Source organism: Nelumbo lutea, chromosome 1 (assembly GCF_056320005.1).
Source record: "Nelumbo lutea isolate HS-2025 chromosome 1, American lotus-T2T, whole genome shotgun sequence".
In the NCBI taxonomy this organism is placed as follows: Eukaryota; Viridiplantae; Streptophyta; class Magnoliopsida; order Proteales; family Nelumbonaceae; genus Nelumbo; species Nelumbo lutea.
The window spans coordinates 263,163-282,055 of NC_142684.1; the positions used below are offsets into that span (position 1 = coordinate 263,163).

At 32.3% G+C, this 18,893-nt stretch overlaps 1 long non-coding RNA gene across 2 annotated transcripts; it reads left to right on the forward strand.

Annotated features, from left to right (window-relative positions):
• The first annotated feature begins 9,403 nt into the window (after positions 1 to 9,403).
• On the forward strand, positions 9,404 to 18,000 carry LOC148873132 (uncharacterized). 2 transcript variants are annotated; one of them, XR_016105717.1, is made up of 3 exons: positions 9,404 to 10,343; positions 17,620 to 17,663; positions 17,781 to 18,000. It is a non-coding gene; the product is annotated as an uncharacterized LOC148873132 (long non-coding RNA). The 2 variants fall into 2 exon arrangements; XR_016105718.1 differs by lacking the exon at positions 17,620 to 17,663 and having other exon boundaries at positions 9,436 to 10,343.
• The last annotated feature ends 893 nt before the right edge of the window (positions 18,001 to 18,893 follow it).

Consider the following 18,893-nt stretch of genomic DNA (forward strand, 5'->3'; position numbering starts at 1 on the left):
TAACTATATTTATATATATATATATATTAGATATATTTGCATGGAACTATAATTACTATTAAAGATTAATTATATTGAAATTGGGATATTCCATGATATATAATTGCACTAAATAATCTACTTCCATTTAAAATTATAATCCATTTATATTCCATTTGAAAAAAAATAAAAATTAATTAACCATAATAAAAATATTAGTAAGTTCCTTAAATAAAACAAATAATTAATTTTATTGATACAAATATTTTTATTAATATAATAAAAAGAATTTAATTAATGAAAGGAATAAGATAAATTAAAAACTAAGATGGAATTATCAAACAATTATTAGTTTTATAATTAAATTCAATTTAGAACCAACTTAAGTTCTAGTGAAAAATAAAAATTTATATAGTTAATTAAATTTCCTAAGGAATTTAAATTTAACAAAAACTTAATATACTTAAATGAATTCAATTTTTACTAATTTAAAGAATTAATTTTAAATATAGTTTGTTATTTTAAAATCAATTTAAATTCAATTAAAAATAAGGAAAATTGTAAAAAAAATAAAAAAACTCATTGGGTTCTCTAAAAAACTTATGAAACTCCCCACTTTTTTTACCTCAACAAAAACCTTCACTATTGTTTTGAAGAAAATGTGCAAATACCTTCCTTTTGTCAGCATTCCAAATAAAAAAATTTGGATGTAATGCATGAATTTTACTTCACATCAACCTTTTTACCTTTGTCCAAGAAGAGTAAGGAGAATTATTCTTTGAATGTTGTCTAGTAAAATAAACTAGTGGAAGATAAAGTTGAAACTCTAATTATGTATGATAATGCACTAAGAAGGATAATAGTATTTTGATAACTTCAATGCCTTTGTTGCCGAAAAGCCAAGGGAAATGAGGTATTTGCACTTTTTTTCTCAAAACTATAGGGGAGGCTTTTGCTAGGGTCAAAACACAAAGGTGGTTTATAAAATTATTATAAGAGGATAATTTTTTTATAATTTTACCTAATAATAGTATAAAAATAATAACAAATAAATAAAATTAGCATTAAGATATAAAAAAAAATACAAAATTATCTAGAGAATAGGAAATTGTCACTCTCATTAAAGCGGAACTTATATTGTGATTGGATAAACCAAGCAGAACCCCCAAAAATAATACTTTAATTGAACCTAGATGGACACTATTTAATTAAAAATGTCATAGAGCTTCATCTTCAACTTTGCTTATAAATAAAGTCCATGTGTCATATGAGTCCTAACTAGTCTTCACCTTATTTTCTGTAGCCGTAACTGCAATTTTCTCTCCCAAAGAGAGAAAGAGGGGAAATGAAAAAAGTGAGGAGAGAGAGAGAAGGAAATATATTTCTAATAAATAGTAAAGTTTTTGGAGGAGATTTTTGGTACACATGTTCCATAGTAGTAAAATAATGGCGCTCCTATTTCATGCCAATTGCCAAGTTTGCTGCACTGGATGTAACCCACTGGTGCTCTTATTTCATGCCAGCTGCCAAGTTTGCTTTATTGGATGTCGAATGATCCTAATAGTAGCTAAAAGTTTTATGTTAAACTCTGCACAATACATCGGAACCGTGTATTGGGAACATCTACTAGTAGTAGTGACAAGTACGGGAGACGTTGCCATAGATGTGCATGTAGGACTGATGTGATCTCCCAAGTTTGACATAAATCGTTGTTAGAACTTAGAACTGTCAATTGTCTCTAATGCTGCTGTTGGACTGCTAAAGTTGATGTCACCACTTCGCCAACTACACCAACACCATCCACCGATGTACCGATGTAGGCGACTAATTCAGCACTGATCTCTTGACGATTAACTCATGAATCATGTCCTAAAGCCCTATGCGTGCCTCACTTTTAGAATCCATATTTACCCACATCACCTGCACCTAAATTTCTATAATCTATTCAATCAGTTCTTGTTGTTTACCAACCGCAAGGAGAGAGCAAAAAGAGGGAAGTTGCTGGAGAAAAAAAATGTCAGCGAAGATACTCTAAGCAAGGTTTAAGACATGATTCAAGCCATGAAAATAGGGAATTATTTGGGCAATATTTGGCAGCCAAGTTACTAAGAAAAACAACCACTATAGCTGAACAAAACAACTTGATATTTTGGGATTCTTTTCATGAAAATATTGGCCAACATAACCTTTGGGTATCTTTAGGAGCTAAAACATTGTAAAAAAATGTGCTTTTTTGTTTAAAATACCAGTTTGTTTTGTTATTGTGATCACGAATGACCACTGTAGCTAAAAAATGAGTGAGGAAGGAGACATTGCGTTGGGTTTGGACAATTCAAACCGGATCCCAATCCATATCCATGTTTACATTAGTTATATTCAGTCTAGTCAATCAGTCTACGCCGTTTTCTAAGTCCAAACAACTCAGGCCCGACCAACTTGTCATTCATTCTATCAATTCAGGCCCTATTAACAATGGTTTGACCACACTTGTCAATTTAGGCCTAGTTAATAGTGGCCCGACCAACCCAAACTACGGGTGTTCACAGGTCGGGTTGGGTCGACTTGAGTGATTTTCTTAAATCGATCTGACCTTGTCGGTTTACTTATTGATTAAATCGAAACTGACCAACACAAACATGAAGGGTCAGTTTCTCGATTTAGTCGATTTTTAAATATATTTTAAACTGAAATATTTATATCAAAATATCTATTTATATTTAAGTTTATTTTTTTAGTTTTTATGCAAAATCAAAATATATATTTAATTCGATTAGTTTTCTTGTACAAAACTGATTTTTTTGTCAATATATATTTAAATTTATACAAAATTGAACTAAATATTGTACCATTACATTATATTTGTATTGGTTTTGCATTTTTTTGTTTTTATCATAAGTAACCATAATAAAATATATCAACATTTAACATATAAGGTAGGGACTAATCAGTGATTACATAAACACAGTATCGGTTTGACTTTCACACATGAAAGCCGAAACCGAAACTGAGTTGGTTTATTTTCTCACACAAACTGAAACCGACCGGTGGTTTTGAAAAATTGATCAACTCGGGTTGGGTTGGGCCAATTTGGTCGATTTGACATTTAATGTGAACACCCCTAACCCAAATTATTGTTAATAATTAATAATTCTAGAAATACTATTAATAATTATAAAAAAATTTTAACATGAACAATTTACCATAATTTTTAGGAAAATATTATTAACAAAACCATCATTATATTACTTCCTTTAAATTATGGAAAATTACCTATACTAATTATTTAACTAATCAATCAATATTAAAATTATCAAAATGGTTATTAAATTAATCATCTATGTTAATTAATATTATTCAAAAACCAACAATTGAATCAAGATAATTAGTTAATGATAATTAATATTACATTAATATATCTGATAATTTTCGATAATGACAATTCATATTAAAATTAATATTTCAGATAATTAGTAGAAAGTGAAAATTGATTTATGACAATTTTTATAACCACTCAAAATTATTTGCTACAATATGTTTTATTTTCTATAATAATTATTTGAAATAGTAATTAATAATTATCAACTAACAACAATTAATAGAAATTAAAAAAAAATATTCATGATAATAATTTTTTAAAATAATATTGATAGTGATATTAATAATCCTTTGATAATATCTGATATTACTTATTTTTTTTATAATAGTATTGATATTAATAGTAATTATTTATCTTTGAAAATATTAATAGCAATTAGTACTTATTAAATATTTATGAAAATTCTACAATTTCTAAAAATATTACCAATTTAATAATATATGAAAATATTAATAATTGATTGTAATTATTGTTAATAATAATTAATTAGTATCATCCTAATAATATTTGATATTTCTTAATATTAATAAATAATTATAATAAATTAGTTGAAAATAAATTACTAGAACCTACCAAAATAATCAGTAATTTTTTACAATAAATAAATAATTATCATTAATAATATTTTCTATCAACCATAAATTACCAATAATTATCATAAATTAGTAGAAAATGAATTACTAGAAATTACACGAAATCTTCAAATAAAATAACCAAAATAAATTACCACTGATTGTAAAAAATTATCATAAAATAGTAGAAATTTCTAGGAACTAGCACAAATTACCATAGAATAGTAAGAATGTCCAAAAACATCAAGGTTTTTAAAACTGAACCAAACAATAACCATTTTGGGGACCGGTTCCTGGTCGAATGGTCCGACCGTTTGGTCCGAATGGACGACCATTCTAACAAAAAAAAAAAAAGAAAACAAAAAACAGAAAAAAAAATCGTTATTCAAGCTGACGATTCGATGGTTTGACCACTCGGGTCAGCGTTTTGTTGGCCAAATCAATGGTTTTTTTCCAAAAATCGGTTTTGGGGTGAAACAGAACCTGTCAGGTGACAATTTCCTAGTTTCCGGTCCAACTGTTTGGTTTGGCCTGGTTTTGAAAACACTGAAAAATATAACTATACAATAGAAAATACTAAAAATTAGGAGTCAAAAATAACCTGTTATTTCTAGAAAATACAATAAATTACCAATAAGTTATCTTATAATTAGTATAATTAGTAGGGGGTGGCAGGAATTGGTTTTCTCATAACCAACTCTGCTGGAGCAGTATTGTGGGCTTATAGTGGACCTATTGGCATTACAGACGTGGTTGAAGCTAAAGTCAGAGCTCTTTTTATGGGCTTAACCGCTCAAGGATGGCTAGAACTATTCACTCTGCCCCCTTTGTGGTGGAGGGTGATTGAAGAAATGCCATAGGATGGGCTGCTAATCAAGAAGGGGGTCCTGGGGTTTTGGCCTGCGTGCTCAACGACACTCAAGAGCTTTTTGTTCTTTTAGATGGGTTTTTAGGGAACTGAATATGGCTGATTCTTTAGGAAAATCAGGGGTGGATAGGGCTTCATTGTATAGTGATAACACATTTCCATTGTAATATATATGTATATATTTTTTCTGTTTAGCTTGTTTGGGCTCTCTGTTTAAAGGCACAAATTTAAAAAGTTTGGAAAAAGACTGTATTTGGTTTCAAGTAAAAGGTAGGGAGAGGAAGGGAAAGGTAGGAGACCTGTAGTTCCTGTACAAAGTTGCAAACCAAACCTGTAGGGAATTGATTTTATTATTTTCTGATCTTCATTATGGGTTCATTATTTAAAAGATGATGATATGCAATTGCTATATACATAGAGAGAGAGAGAGAGAGAGAGGTGGACTTGTTGGGATTTTCTTTTAAGCAATTGTTAGGCATGCTCCAATGTTATTATTATCTCCAATCAATATTATCCTTGTATTGGTTTCAACTTTCTCATGAAGTAGATAGAGTTACTGAATTGAATTTGTTCTCTTCATGTGCTTATTGGTTTTATAGTCAAATTGCACAATTGCATTTGTGTCTACATATATTGGTATCATCTTACCAATCGTAGACTGTTGAAACTTGAAACTTGGAAATGTTTAGCTAAATGGAAGTTTGGATAATTTATCCATAGTGCCTCAAAGCATGCAGCTGAACTAGCTTAGTTAAATATGATTTTCATAAGTGTAAACTTAAAGTATAGAAACTCAGCAACGAAGAATAATTTTATTACATTGAGTAAAGTAAACAAAGATTGAAAGGATGGCCAGCCTCAACTAACCTTCAAATTCAGGTTCATTGTTAAGTACAAATCCCCCTTGTTGCATTCCCCAAAACATAGAACTCGTCACCCCCTGTTTTGCCAGCAATTCAACTAAACCATGGCCCCATAATGATTTGTTTATATGCTTAGCAAATATATTCATGGCCAGATTGAGCAATCTCTAGTCTGTGGGCAGAAATTACTGTCTATTCTTTCACATAAATATGCAGGCAGTCTGAATGTCAGACCATTCAATATCCATTCTAATTCTTAAGAAATCCTATACAAAATTAGCAGTTAGATATGTTAATGACAGTGATTTGATGGTTGTTTTATTTTTCTTGCATTAAAATATAGAATGGAATCTGTGATTCATAATCTGTGGTCAAGGATATGTTAATGATATCTAACCTTCCTTCTGTTTGAACTCAACCTGACAGGACTGATGAGAACATGGACGACACACTGGCAAATGAGAACATGGATTGATGAGAACTCAACCTCAACAGTATCTCATCCAACCGGTGGCTGATGATTAAGATAATCGTTGTATTGATTGTATTCCTCATGATTTTCCTATTTTTTGGGGGCATAACATTATATCAAGAATAACTAAAAAGAAATAGAAAGAAAGTACCTTTTCAAAGGCCACGTGCCTTACACCGTCAAGTGATCAAGTCTCATCCAACATTTCAAAATTATATTTGCAGTTTTGCATTGCCTTGCTGTACATAACATCATAAGCTTTTTGTGTGTATATACAATGAGAAATCTACCATTATTCTTCCCTTATATTTTCTCGGGTAAGTTGTTGTTAGGATGACATGTCTTCATAGCTTCTTCTTCAGTTCTTTCCCATTTGCATTTCATCAGTGTGTTTGTGTGTTTGAAAGTTGAAATAGAGAACAAAATTAGTATAAATTCATTGAGTGGTCGTGCTTATTCTCAGTTGACGTCTATGAATAAACAAAAGTACTAACTACTAATTATAAAGATTATGCATTTGGTTTGGCGAGTTTAAGACGTATCAATTATCGGTTTGAGTGTGAGACTGATGAACTCCAGCAAATTGTTAAAATATTGGTGGACGCTGATATTGCACTTTCTTGGCACTCCATTTGTTCTCATTGTAGTTTCATTTGAGTGCAATCTGGTCTAACTCTATCTTTCTTTACTTTGCTTCATCTTTTATTTTCCTTGATCCATACTGCAAACAAATTAACCCATGCTGAAACTCAAAACTAAAATAAACCAGAATTTGCACTCAGTAGTCAATTTGTTTACAAACATGGAAATGGGAGCGCACAACAAACTAACAAGTAATAAGAGGGGACTGGGGAGGGTTCTACTTCTTGAATTCTCTCTTTATCTATTAGAAAAAATATTTCAAATTTAATATTAATTTTCATATTTTGCAATTCTTTAATTTGTACTTAGCTACTGACTTCTTGGTAAGAAAGAAAGATTTTCACTATTTTGTTTTGGTAGTAAATAAATAATATGTTAGTATGTTAGCATTTCTTAATTTTTTTATCAATTCCTCTGTTTATTTTGAATTTCTGTTTTTTTTTAATGCAATATTTTTATTTTTAATAAATTTCTCTGTTTTTTCCAAGGTTCTATTTTTTGTCTGAAACATATTTTGTGATTTTTTATCAATTCATGTATTTTCTTCAATTTCTGCTTTTTTTGTCTGAAATATATTTTTGGCTCAAATATACATTCTTTTTATTTTTATTAATTTCTGTAATTTTTGCAATTTCTGCTATTTTTGGATGAAATATACATTTATTATTTTTTATTAATTTCTGTATTTTTCTGTACTTTTATTTATTTTTTGGATGAAACATATGTTTTTTGAGACATAGCAATGTTTTTTATCAAATTCCTCCATATTCATTGAATATGATTGACATCCTCCATTCCTCCATTTAAGTTTTCTATTACCAATATAATTTTTGTCACTTGGCAGTTAGCATCAGTCCCAAACTAAGACACGAGATCAACCTTCTTCAGAAAACAGAATTAATAGCTCCAAAGAAACAAGTCACTTAGCAGTTTAGCATCAGTTACTTGGCACTTGGCAGTTAGCATCAGTCGAAGCCACCTAGAAGCTACAATATTCTGTCTTGAGAAAACAAGCCACCTAGATATAGATATAGATTAATTTCAAACTGCTAACATTAAAAAGAAATAAAAAAACAAAAGAGTGCACACATTAATACAGTTGCATGCAGTAGGACTGTCAATGGGTCGGGGCCAATTCAACGGACCCCGAACCAATTGGATTAGTTCAGGTCTTGATATACTATCCCGATTATTATTGATTAATGTATAATATATATATATATATATATTATATAGGATCCATTGGAAGATCTGACTGTCCTAAGAATCAATCGGTTCGGTTTCAGGTTTAAAAACTACAGACCCTATCAGATCCAATTCAGTCATTGGTCTTTAATATTTCATGTCAAGATGATTCTGATTCTAGTGGGATTCAATCCGTTGGTAGCCGTAGCATGCATACATGTATTGTTTATGACATAGTGTGGAAAGAGTGTAAATACTAATATTTATCGTGTTTATAAATATGATATACAAGGTTTTGCACTGAACATATTTATACTTGTATTATTCTCAAATTGAACCTTAATTTTAAAAAATATAAATATAAATATATACAAAATACAAGGCTTTGCAAATTGTATTTATACTCTTTTCAAACTAACCCACAAGATGATTTTTTAGGTGGTCGGCTAAAATAGGCCAAACGGTTTTGGGATCTTTCTGGTTTGAATGATCAGTCGACTGGTTGAACCGTGTCTAAATCTGGTTGTCGAAACTCGAAACGGTTTCGTTTTATGTTTTTTGCCTTTTACGGGAGATTCGCCCGGGTCAACGATTCTGTTTAATGTCTGATCAAAGCCCATCTCCATCTCCGTCCAGTATGGGTTCGGACTTCGGATCAGCTATCAATACACGGTACTAAAAAGTCCCAACCGTACATCGGGAACATCCTCAATGAATGACAAAGAAATATTCCTAATGTGGGGCTTCAGTGGCATGTTGGGACAGGAATAGTAAAGACTCGTTGGTAACAGATCACTACTCGTCCTGCTTATCCCGAGTCCTGACTGTTCAGTCGGGTCTGCTACAGAAAAGGGAAAAAGAAGAAAAAGCGAAGAGGAAATTTTTTTTATTTGAATATTAAAAGAAAAGGATAGCCGACGAGGCCTACCAAGTACCAATGCATAGTTTTTGGGCCCACCTTTGTCTGAAGCGTGCTCGCGAGGCAGCTCGGCTGCAATGATGCTTGATAGAAATACCTGTTGAAAGGACACGTGGCACGTATCAAACTCGTGAAAAAACTTTACTGAGTTGTTTGGTCAACACATCCGACGGTAGGCAGCATCCCTGCTTGATCTCTTTCAGAGGACGCGTCTCCAAGTTCTTTGCTTCCAAGCCACGTGTCCTCAAATTCCACGTATCTGTAACCGCCATCAGCAGACTTTACAGCGGCACTCAAACACGTGGACTTGGTTGTGGACCAAACGACCATTCCACTGGCCCACCTTACATTAAAACTGGTATGAACGGGCCAGATGAAGTTAAGAAGACAAAGGATACCTTTTTGTGCGTCCCAGAAATCCACGCTGAAGGCAATTATTTGCCGTTGGATTAATTGATCAAGTTCGTAAGCGGTATGATATTGTCACACGTTGGAAACACCTTAAAATTATCTCGGCGAGAGGGAAAGGGAAGGAGAGGGTTTCGTCATGTCTGTTGTTGGTATAAAAGGACGGAACTCGTGTTCGTCACCTGCGTCATCTAGAGAGAGGTCTTGAAGTCCTTTGAGAGACGGAAAAAACTCATCTACACCATCGCTCTGGAAACCCTAACTCCATATCCTACCCATGTCTCCATTTTCGCTCGAATGCCCCCCCAGCCTTTCAGAACCCTATTCTGTAGATAGTAATCTGTTAATCACGGCCTCTGAATCTCTATCTCTCTTTTCCGGCTTTGATAGCTCCGGGGGGAACTCTAATTTTCTCTGGGTTTCTTTTGATTCATTTGTTTCGAAACCCTAATTTCTTCATCAGAACTCTGGTATTTTTTTTGGCGACATCGAGTGTGGTGAGGCTACAAGGTTACCGAGTCCTTCTTAGGTGTTTTTTGCCCGAGTCTGTTGAGCCCTATTTATTTTCTGTAGGAAAATCTAATTGGTTTAGACGTTTCTCTGTAACCCTAGTCTTGAATCCTTGCAAGGCTAGAGATTTGTTATCTTAGTTTCAATCTGGCAAATAGAACTGATGCTTCTAGTCTTCGGAGGCGTTTGCTCCAATACACAATAACACAACTGTGGCTTGTTTGATATCGGGCTAGAAATGGTTGGAGGTGGAAGCAGGATGGACGATGGGCCCTTGGGGATAAGCAATACGAACGTTTTCGCTGCTCTCGAAAGCCTTAGGAGAAAGAAGAAATCTGACAAGGAGCATGGGTCGTCGAAGAGCAAGGGATCTTCCAAAAACCAGGCCAAGGAACCTGACCCCAGGTTTACTCGACGCCGGCGCCTCTGACGGTTAAATCTTGGGCCGATGTTGATGATGATGACGATTACTATGCAATAACAGCTCCGCCTAGTGCTTGGGGTTCAACACAACCACAACAAAGTAAGGATAGTTCAGCTCCCGTTGAGGTGTGTAGTTCGATCAACGTTTTACCTTTCTGTTTCCTTCCAGAGATATGCTTTTTGGGCGATGTTTAATTCAGTTTTACTGTTGTGACGGATTTGTTATGGGGGTACATTATTGATTCATTTTCTGTTGAAACAGTCACTCTTTGATCTCAAAAACCTTATGTCAAGATTTTTCTTCAGCCTTATCTGCAAATTCTTGTCTGTTTACAATATGCAATACTAATATCTGATTTGGATATGTATATTTTAATGCAAGTAATTATTCCGATCTATGTGGTGGTTTTGCTTGCTGTTAAGGGTGACCGTGAACTTGTCTATGTAAAAGACGTTTGCATTGTAACAACTCGTTAATGAACCAGAAGAAACGGACGTTTACTTGTTTATTCTTCTATAAATGTTGTTCCTAGAAATGATTTTGATATCCAATACTGATTGGAACTCAATATTGATATTTCTGATATGGATGGAAAAAATTGATGCTTGTGATCATTATATCTCTGAAGAAGGCTGTTTTCTTGTTTGCATACGTCAGTTGTAAGTGCTGAACGAACCCACTTCTAATGAATACGTATCTTTAACCCATTTCACTATTTCCTAATCGGATCCAATATGGATAGTGTGATTTAAGTGTATCAAAATACCAAAACTCTAAACGACAAGAGAATGAGTGTGTTTATTTAGGGCAAACTAATGTTGCATTATAAGGATACGGGAGTCAGAATCCAACGCTTGTCCAAGAGTCTGGCTTGGCAAGATGAGAAAACATAGACTCACGAAAATAGTTCATATATGATATATCATCGAAGTAGTTCACTTCCTTACTAAGCGAGCAGAAGAAAATAGTTATTCTTTTATTTTTTTCTGAATTTTGACATTGTATGCCTGCAAAAAATGTTGACTTTGTTACTAAGCAACATTTGATATAAAAAAATTATAGTAATCTTGAACATTATCTGTACACTTAAGTCAAATAAAAAATGGAATGTTACGTTGAAGTGTCATTGAGAAAGGATTATTGGACTCTGATTGTCATGGGTATGCCATCTATTTAGGAAAATCCATGCAACAATGGTGCAATTGTGCATATTTGTTTTTCCTACATTTGTGGGATGATATTTGTGTTCTTGTGCTTATTTGGCATGTGATCCTAGCAAATGTAGTCTTGATGCAATGCATATACATAATAGTCATTTTATTGTTCAATGAGGTTAATGAATCATAAATGAGGGGAACTAATAAGTTTTGCAAGTTGTCTAATTTATTAAGGGTAAAGTCCATAACTATACTTTGTTAATCATAAAAAAGTATAAAATTATACTGAAAATATTCCGATTCGCAATGCAAAAGTAGCACAATCATAAACTCAGAAGTTACCCACTGTTATGGAGTTCTACATGTAGATTAACCTCTTTTATTTCCATTACTAAATTCCATGAAGGTGGATGACATAGACACTAGGTAGTACTAGTTTTTCCTACCACTTAGAAGCTATCATGCCTTCAAAAGTCACCGATTTTCTTTTATTCATTTCCAGTATTTTAGAACAAAACTAAGTAAAAAAAATGTTGTGTATCTTTATTTGGTGCCAAAACACTCTTAGACACCTATGTAAGAAAATAAAATAGTGAACTATTTAACAGCTTTCTACAATTGGTTAGCTCTCATCAAGGTGAATGGTTTTTCACCCTTTCTAATGGATATAAATCCAAGCAGTCTATGATGTAAATTTCACTTTGATGACATTAGAGTAGTAAATTTTAGAAGCTGAATTCTCTTGCAAGTTGCAAGTATTTACTGTACAAAATAGCTTTTTATAACTAGAATTTTTACCAGTTAATTAAAAAATGTTAGTTTAATGACATTTTATTTTTCCAGTGGATCATGATACATTGGGTGAATTTGTTTGGCCAAAATTTCAGAAGCTCATCCCAAATTATTGGCGCTTCACACAAAACTTAGTTTATCTGAATTTTCAGTTCTATAGGATCCATACAGAGTTGTGTTCTAAGATATTTATATTCTCTTATTTGGCTGTGAATATCAGAGAGGCCTTGTGTGCCAGTCTCCTGATTACCATAAACTTGTAGTCCTACGTTGTTTGTTGTGAATCCAAGCAGTCTATGATGTAAATTTCACTTTGATGACATTAGAGTGGTAAATTTTAGAAGCTGAATTCTCTTGGAAGTTGCAAGTATTTACTGTACAAAATAGCTTTTTATAACTAGAATTTTTACCAGTTAATTAAAAAATGTTAGTTTAATGACATTTTATTTTTCCAATGGATCATGATACATTGGGTGAATTTGTTTGGCCAAAATTTCAGAAGCTCATCCCAAATTATTGGCACTTCACACAAAACTTAGTTTATCTGAATTTTCAGTTCTATAGGATCCATACAGAGTTGTGTTCCAAGATATTTATATTCTCTTATTTGGCTGTGAATATCAGAGAGGCCTTGTGTGCCAGTCTCCTGATTACCATAAACTTGTAGTCCTACATTGTTTGTTGTGAATTTTCCTACTGTTTGTGAGTGAAGTTGATCGATTACTCAATGACAAATACGGAAAAATTCGTAATTAATTCATTGATAAATCATTGTAAGTGGGAAGCCAACACAATGAGTGGTGGTGGGAAGCCAAGACAACATGTTTAAAAATGAGTGGTGGGAATGTAGACATTGAGATTGATAAGTGGGAAAACTAGAAAATATAAGGCTAGAAATGAGTTTTTCTCCATGAATCTAGGAGTAGTTTCAATAGGTAGTAAAATGAGGGAAAGTAGAATAAGGTTTGTTATGTTCAAAGAAGACCATTACAAAATCAGTAAGAAGTGATTTTCTACGAGTTTAGGGGCTAGAAGAGCAAGGGATAAAGACATGGGTTGAAGTATGGAGAAATCATTTAAGGGCATACAATGACAATTAGTAATTGTCTCCATATAGAACTCAATCTGATATGACATGTCTAGAAGCACCAACACATGGACCAATGAAAAGTTTTCATCATGTTTCGACATATTCAACAGGCCATGGGTGTGATTTGTTCTCAAAGATAGTCTATAGGTTTCTAAGGCTGTGCCCAACCTCGAACTAGAGTTGAAGGAGATAGTAGCCCTCTTATCCAAGGTTGAACTTACAAAACTAGGAGTTAAAGGAGATAGCAACTCTCTTATCTAATCTCAAAGCCTGCTGCCCAACCTCGGGTGCACTAGACAAAAGGATTTGAAAGTGGAAAATTGATGCTTCTCCTCTCTACTTTTTTAGAGAACAGTCTTAAAGACAAATGAATACAATTGAAGCCACCACAATGAGTTAGTTATAATGAACGCCACCTGAACTCTATCTCTCTCCAACACCATAAACACCCAAGATCTTCAACAACAAGATCAAGAAAGTTGAGCCAAACATATATGATACTAGAACCTTTGTTGAATCCAAGCAACAAATATCTAAAATTGACTTGATGAGCTATTAGCTACAAAGTCCTAATTTTTTAAGTAGTTCAACAACCTTTGATTATTAGGACTTTTATAAGCATGTCACTTTTATGTTTCTCAATTAATGTGGAATGCAATAATTGGAAGATTTTGTAATGGTTCTCTTAAAAATTTAATATGAAGTTCAATGAACATTAAATAAACTTAATTGTTAATATATCTCAATAAGAACATGTCAAAGAACATGAAATAAGCTTTTTGGATTGGAATAGTGACCCAACCTACATTAATACAACTTTAATACATATCAACTTTAATACATATCAATAAGAGTATCTACAACTAAAACATCTTGAATATATTCAACGATTTAATATCAAAGAATGCAATAAACTTAACTATCAAATTGCAAATTTATTGTTCATTTGATTAATTGGTCAAGGTTAACCACTTTTCTATTATTAAAATTTGAAATCATAAAAGACATAAAGGTATGTATTGTAATACCCTAATGGCCCATTTACTATAGATGAAACTTTACTTGAAGTCTCTGATTTAAGGTTACGGTTCATTTGTGGGGAGATTTTGGTGGGATTGGAAATGATGGGTATGGGAAAAGGCAAAACGGGTGGAAAATTTCATATTCCATTGCTTGGTTGCGAAAGGGAAAATAGTGGGAAAATCAACCCTAATAGCAATTTTTAATTAATTTATTAGTTATATTTTTATTAACCATCATTTCATATTCCATTAATTACTAATGTTTTAATGAAATAATTTTATTAGTTAATAAGAATTAATATTTTAAAATTTATTTTATTAATATTTATTAGGAATTAATAATATTATTTTTAGTATTAATTATGTTTTAATTATTTAATTATTTTTAATTAGATTTATAATAATAAAATCCTTATTGAGTTATTCATTAATTGCTTAGTTAATTCATTAGTAACTAGTTTTTGTTAATTTTAACTTGTAATTATTACATTTTTTTCTATTTTGTATTAAATTATTAATTGGATATTAATTATTTAAAATCTATAAGTAGTTAGTTTATTATTTTAATTAAATAACGTTTAAATTTTTTTAGTTTATAAGTTATAACTTGAATATTTGAATAATATTATTTATTTATAAATTGTTAAATTAGTTTTCCTTGATAAATTATTTCGTATAATATATTTTAATGAAATTATTAATTATTTAATATTTTATTTTATGATACTTATTAATGCTTTATTAAATAATTAATAATTTATGGGTTATGAATCTAGTAATAATTAATTATTTATTTAATAATTTAGTATTAATTGATTATTAAACTAAGGTTGATAAGCTAAGGTTGATTTTCCCATTAGTTTCCCTTTTGCAACCAAAATATGGAACATGGAAAAATCCACCCACCATTCCATCTTTTCCCATCCCACTAAAGGCTTCCCACAAACCAAACATAGCCTTAAATCAGAGTCTTCCAATTAATTCCAATTAATTTTGTTCTATAGTTGGCCATTAGGTTATTGCGTTACATACCTAAAAGTCTTTTATGATTTCAAATTTTATTAATAAAAAAGTGGTTAGACAAACATTGACTAGTTAACCAAGAAAACATCTCAAATGAAATTTGCATTTTATAGTTAATTATTTCATGCTCTGATACGAATTCATTGAATATATTGAAGATGTTTTAGTTGTGAATGAGGTTATTGATATGTACTAAAGTTGTGTTGATGTAAGTTGGGCCATTACTCCAATCCAAAAAGTTTATTTAATGTAAATTGACATGCTCTTACTGATATGCATTAACAGCTAAGTTTTTTATATGTTCATTGAATTTCCTATTAAGTTCTTAAGAGAATCGTTATAAAATCTTTCAATTATTTTATTTCACATTAAGACCTTGTAGCTAGTAGCTTATCAAGTCAATTTTGGGTATTTGTTGTTTGGATTCAATAAAGGTTCTTAATATGTTGGGCTTAATTTTCTTGACCTTGTTGTTGTAGATCTTTGGTGTTTAAGGTGTTGGGGAGAGAGAATTCAAGTGGTGTTCATTATAAGTAACTATGTGTGGCTTCAATTGTTTTCCTTGTCTTTAAAATTGTTTTGTGAAAAGGTAGAGAAGAGAAGTTTCAATTTTCCACTTCCAAATCATTTTGTCTAACACCTAAGGTTGGGCAACCTCGGATAAGAGAGCTACTATCTTCTGTAATTCCCAGTTGTCTTAGGTTGGGCAACAACCTTAGAAACCTGTAGAAGAAATCACAGCCCTGCTCATTGAAAGCTTTTCATTGGTCCCACTATGTTGGTGCTGAGTTGTGTATGGAGACAATTACTAATTGTCTCTACGTATATAATAAGCATCAAAGGGCCCCTTGGACATGGTTGTAGAGGCCTTAACCTTCAAAGGGACCCTTTGACATGAACATGTAACTTATCTCTATATGTATTTGATGACGATGCAGCTTTAGTCATCTAGAGAATTGATTCTAAGAAATTGGTTGTTATTGAAGATGATTCTATTTTCGAGAAATAGGAAACCAATGACTACACCAAACATATTTGGTGATTTTCATTGACATGAACCTTTTTGGGTCAATTGAATTTGAATTTGTACAAAGGGTAGCTAGTTTTGTAGTTGATTTGTTATTGTACGGTCTTGTGGGGGATCAAGGTGTAGAAGGAAGATTCACTAGTGATCTAGTTGATTTCTTGCATAGAGGTGTAAATCAGGTTGTGTAGGGTTAGCGTGTGGCCCTTTAGAGGTCAGACATGGCATGGCCCATGTCGTGGGGCTTGGCGGGCCCGGGCTAGCCAAGCCATGAGAGGCATCTTTTTTAATAAAAATTGAAAAAATAATAATAAATTTATAATAAATTAAAAAATAGTCAAAGTTTTAAAAAACTCTTAAATTTTTATTTTATATGAAATTTTATGTTTTCAATATGTAATAATAAAATGAAATTAAAAAAATTACAATTTATTTGGAATAAAATTATAAATAAAAATGTATGTATATTATATTATATATACATGTATGTATATATAAAAACATGCATGATATGTGAAATATCATTTTATAGTTTTTTGCTATTTTAATGTTTTTAGGGTCATTATCTGTGATACAAATATGGACAAAAGATTTTGAAGAAGATGGCTCTCGAAGAAGTCAAGATTTTCTTGTATGCAACTAAAAGTCGAGATTACTTGTTTCTGATGGTATAAAACTTTGGTGTTTCAGCTAGTTGTAAGGGCCATTCTTGATCTAGACAAAGCAGAAACCTTTTTATGGTTCTTTTGGAAATTCGGGTCCATCTGGGGTGTAGGACATGTGTTTTAAGAGTGTCTTGTGGCTTATTCTGGTCCTAGTTGGTCTTACAAATCAGGAAGCTTTTCCCTTCCTACTACGGCCTAGATTGTTTTAGTTGCACACAAATGAAAAAAAGGCAGGTTGAATTTAACTCCTTGGTGCTCTAAAATTGTGTGAAGGAGGGAATCAAAGTGGGAATGCGGAATTTGTCTCCTGATGTAATGACTGCAAGTTATTGCTCTCTATTTGTCTCTGTTTCAGTGTTTCAGTGCAAGTTATCACCATTGATGCACACCTTGTATTATTATATAATCCTGGAAGCCGATATATATCTTACAATACAGTGTGACACATATTTGATGCTTTCAACCTTGATTGGAGAGTTGACATTGGCAATGTTGGACATGTTTTTTCATGGGCCCCACCTTATCTCTGGGGTGAAACTTGCTTACCAACATTTCTTCTATTAGAATATATATCTTTTGGTGTTTTCACATGAACAAATGTTTGATTGTGTAAGCTATTCATTTGCAGGTTTAATTTCTCCTGCTATATCCATGAAACCTAAACAAGCAGAGGTTTAGTGTCCTTGAACGGATTCTGCAAGTTTTTAGTCTTCCATTCAATATTTTGTACTTTTATATTTCTAAGTTCCATGCTAAGTAATTTGCTGTTGTTTTTTTTTTTTGTTGCAGATTATGTTGAAGAGTCCTGCAGCCGGGGCAATTTGAGCAAGTCGAGTTTAGACTAAAGCCAGGTGATGATATCAGTGTTGGATCTCCTAGGTTCCTCTGAATATCAGTTTTGGTAATCTTGTACAGTCACAGTTGTAATTGATCTCTACTTCTAACCATTATAAATTGATACCTAGGATCAGTCGAAATTCACTGAATCCTAGAGTTTCGTCTTGAGTTATTATTTGTTCTTTCTCTTCCTTTTGTTTTCTCTCATCAAGGAGAGCTTGCAATCAGGTTTTATATTCTACTTTCTACTCTCGAACTTACGGTATTTATTGCTCAATAGTAATACAATCTAGGCATTTCTAACTTTATCAACTAAGATGTTCCAAGTCTTGTAGATGGTTTGGGACCCTGATACACCATGTGTCCCATAGTTTCATAGGAGACTGCATATATTATAATCAACCTATGCATTTCCAGGTTTCCTTTAAGTTGCAGTAGAGCTCTTTCCCACCAGACAAATGAACCCAATAATATATATATAGTTATATAGTTACAGGTTGGCAATCATTGGTTTGGCTTATTATTAGCCCATCCAATCTCTGAAGTTGGTCCCATTCAATATGTGTGCACATCTGCTAGACTGTTACAAACATCTCAAATTGTTGAACTGCCTAGATTGTATTCTGGATTATTTAACAACCCCCACCCAATAATATATATTCTGTTCTGGTATCTTGATCTGCAGTTGCCTAGGTGGTTTTTTTACTTAAAGTATAGAAACTCAGCAACGAAGAATAATTTTATTACATTGAGTAGAGATAAAGTAAACAACGATTGAAAGGATGGTAACCTCAACTAACCTTCAAATTCAGGTTCATTGTTGAGTACAAACCCCCCTTGTTGCATTCCCCAAAACATAGAACTCGTCACCCTCTGTTTTGCTAGCAATTCAACTAAACCATGACCCCATAATGATTTGTTTATATGCTTAGCAAATATTCATGGATAGATTGAACAATCTCTAGTCTGTGGGCAGAAATTACTTTTTATTCTTTCACATAAATATGCAGGCAGTCTGAATGTCTGACCATTCAATATCCATTCTTATTCTTGAGAAATCCTATA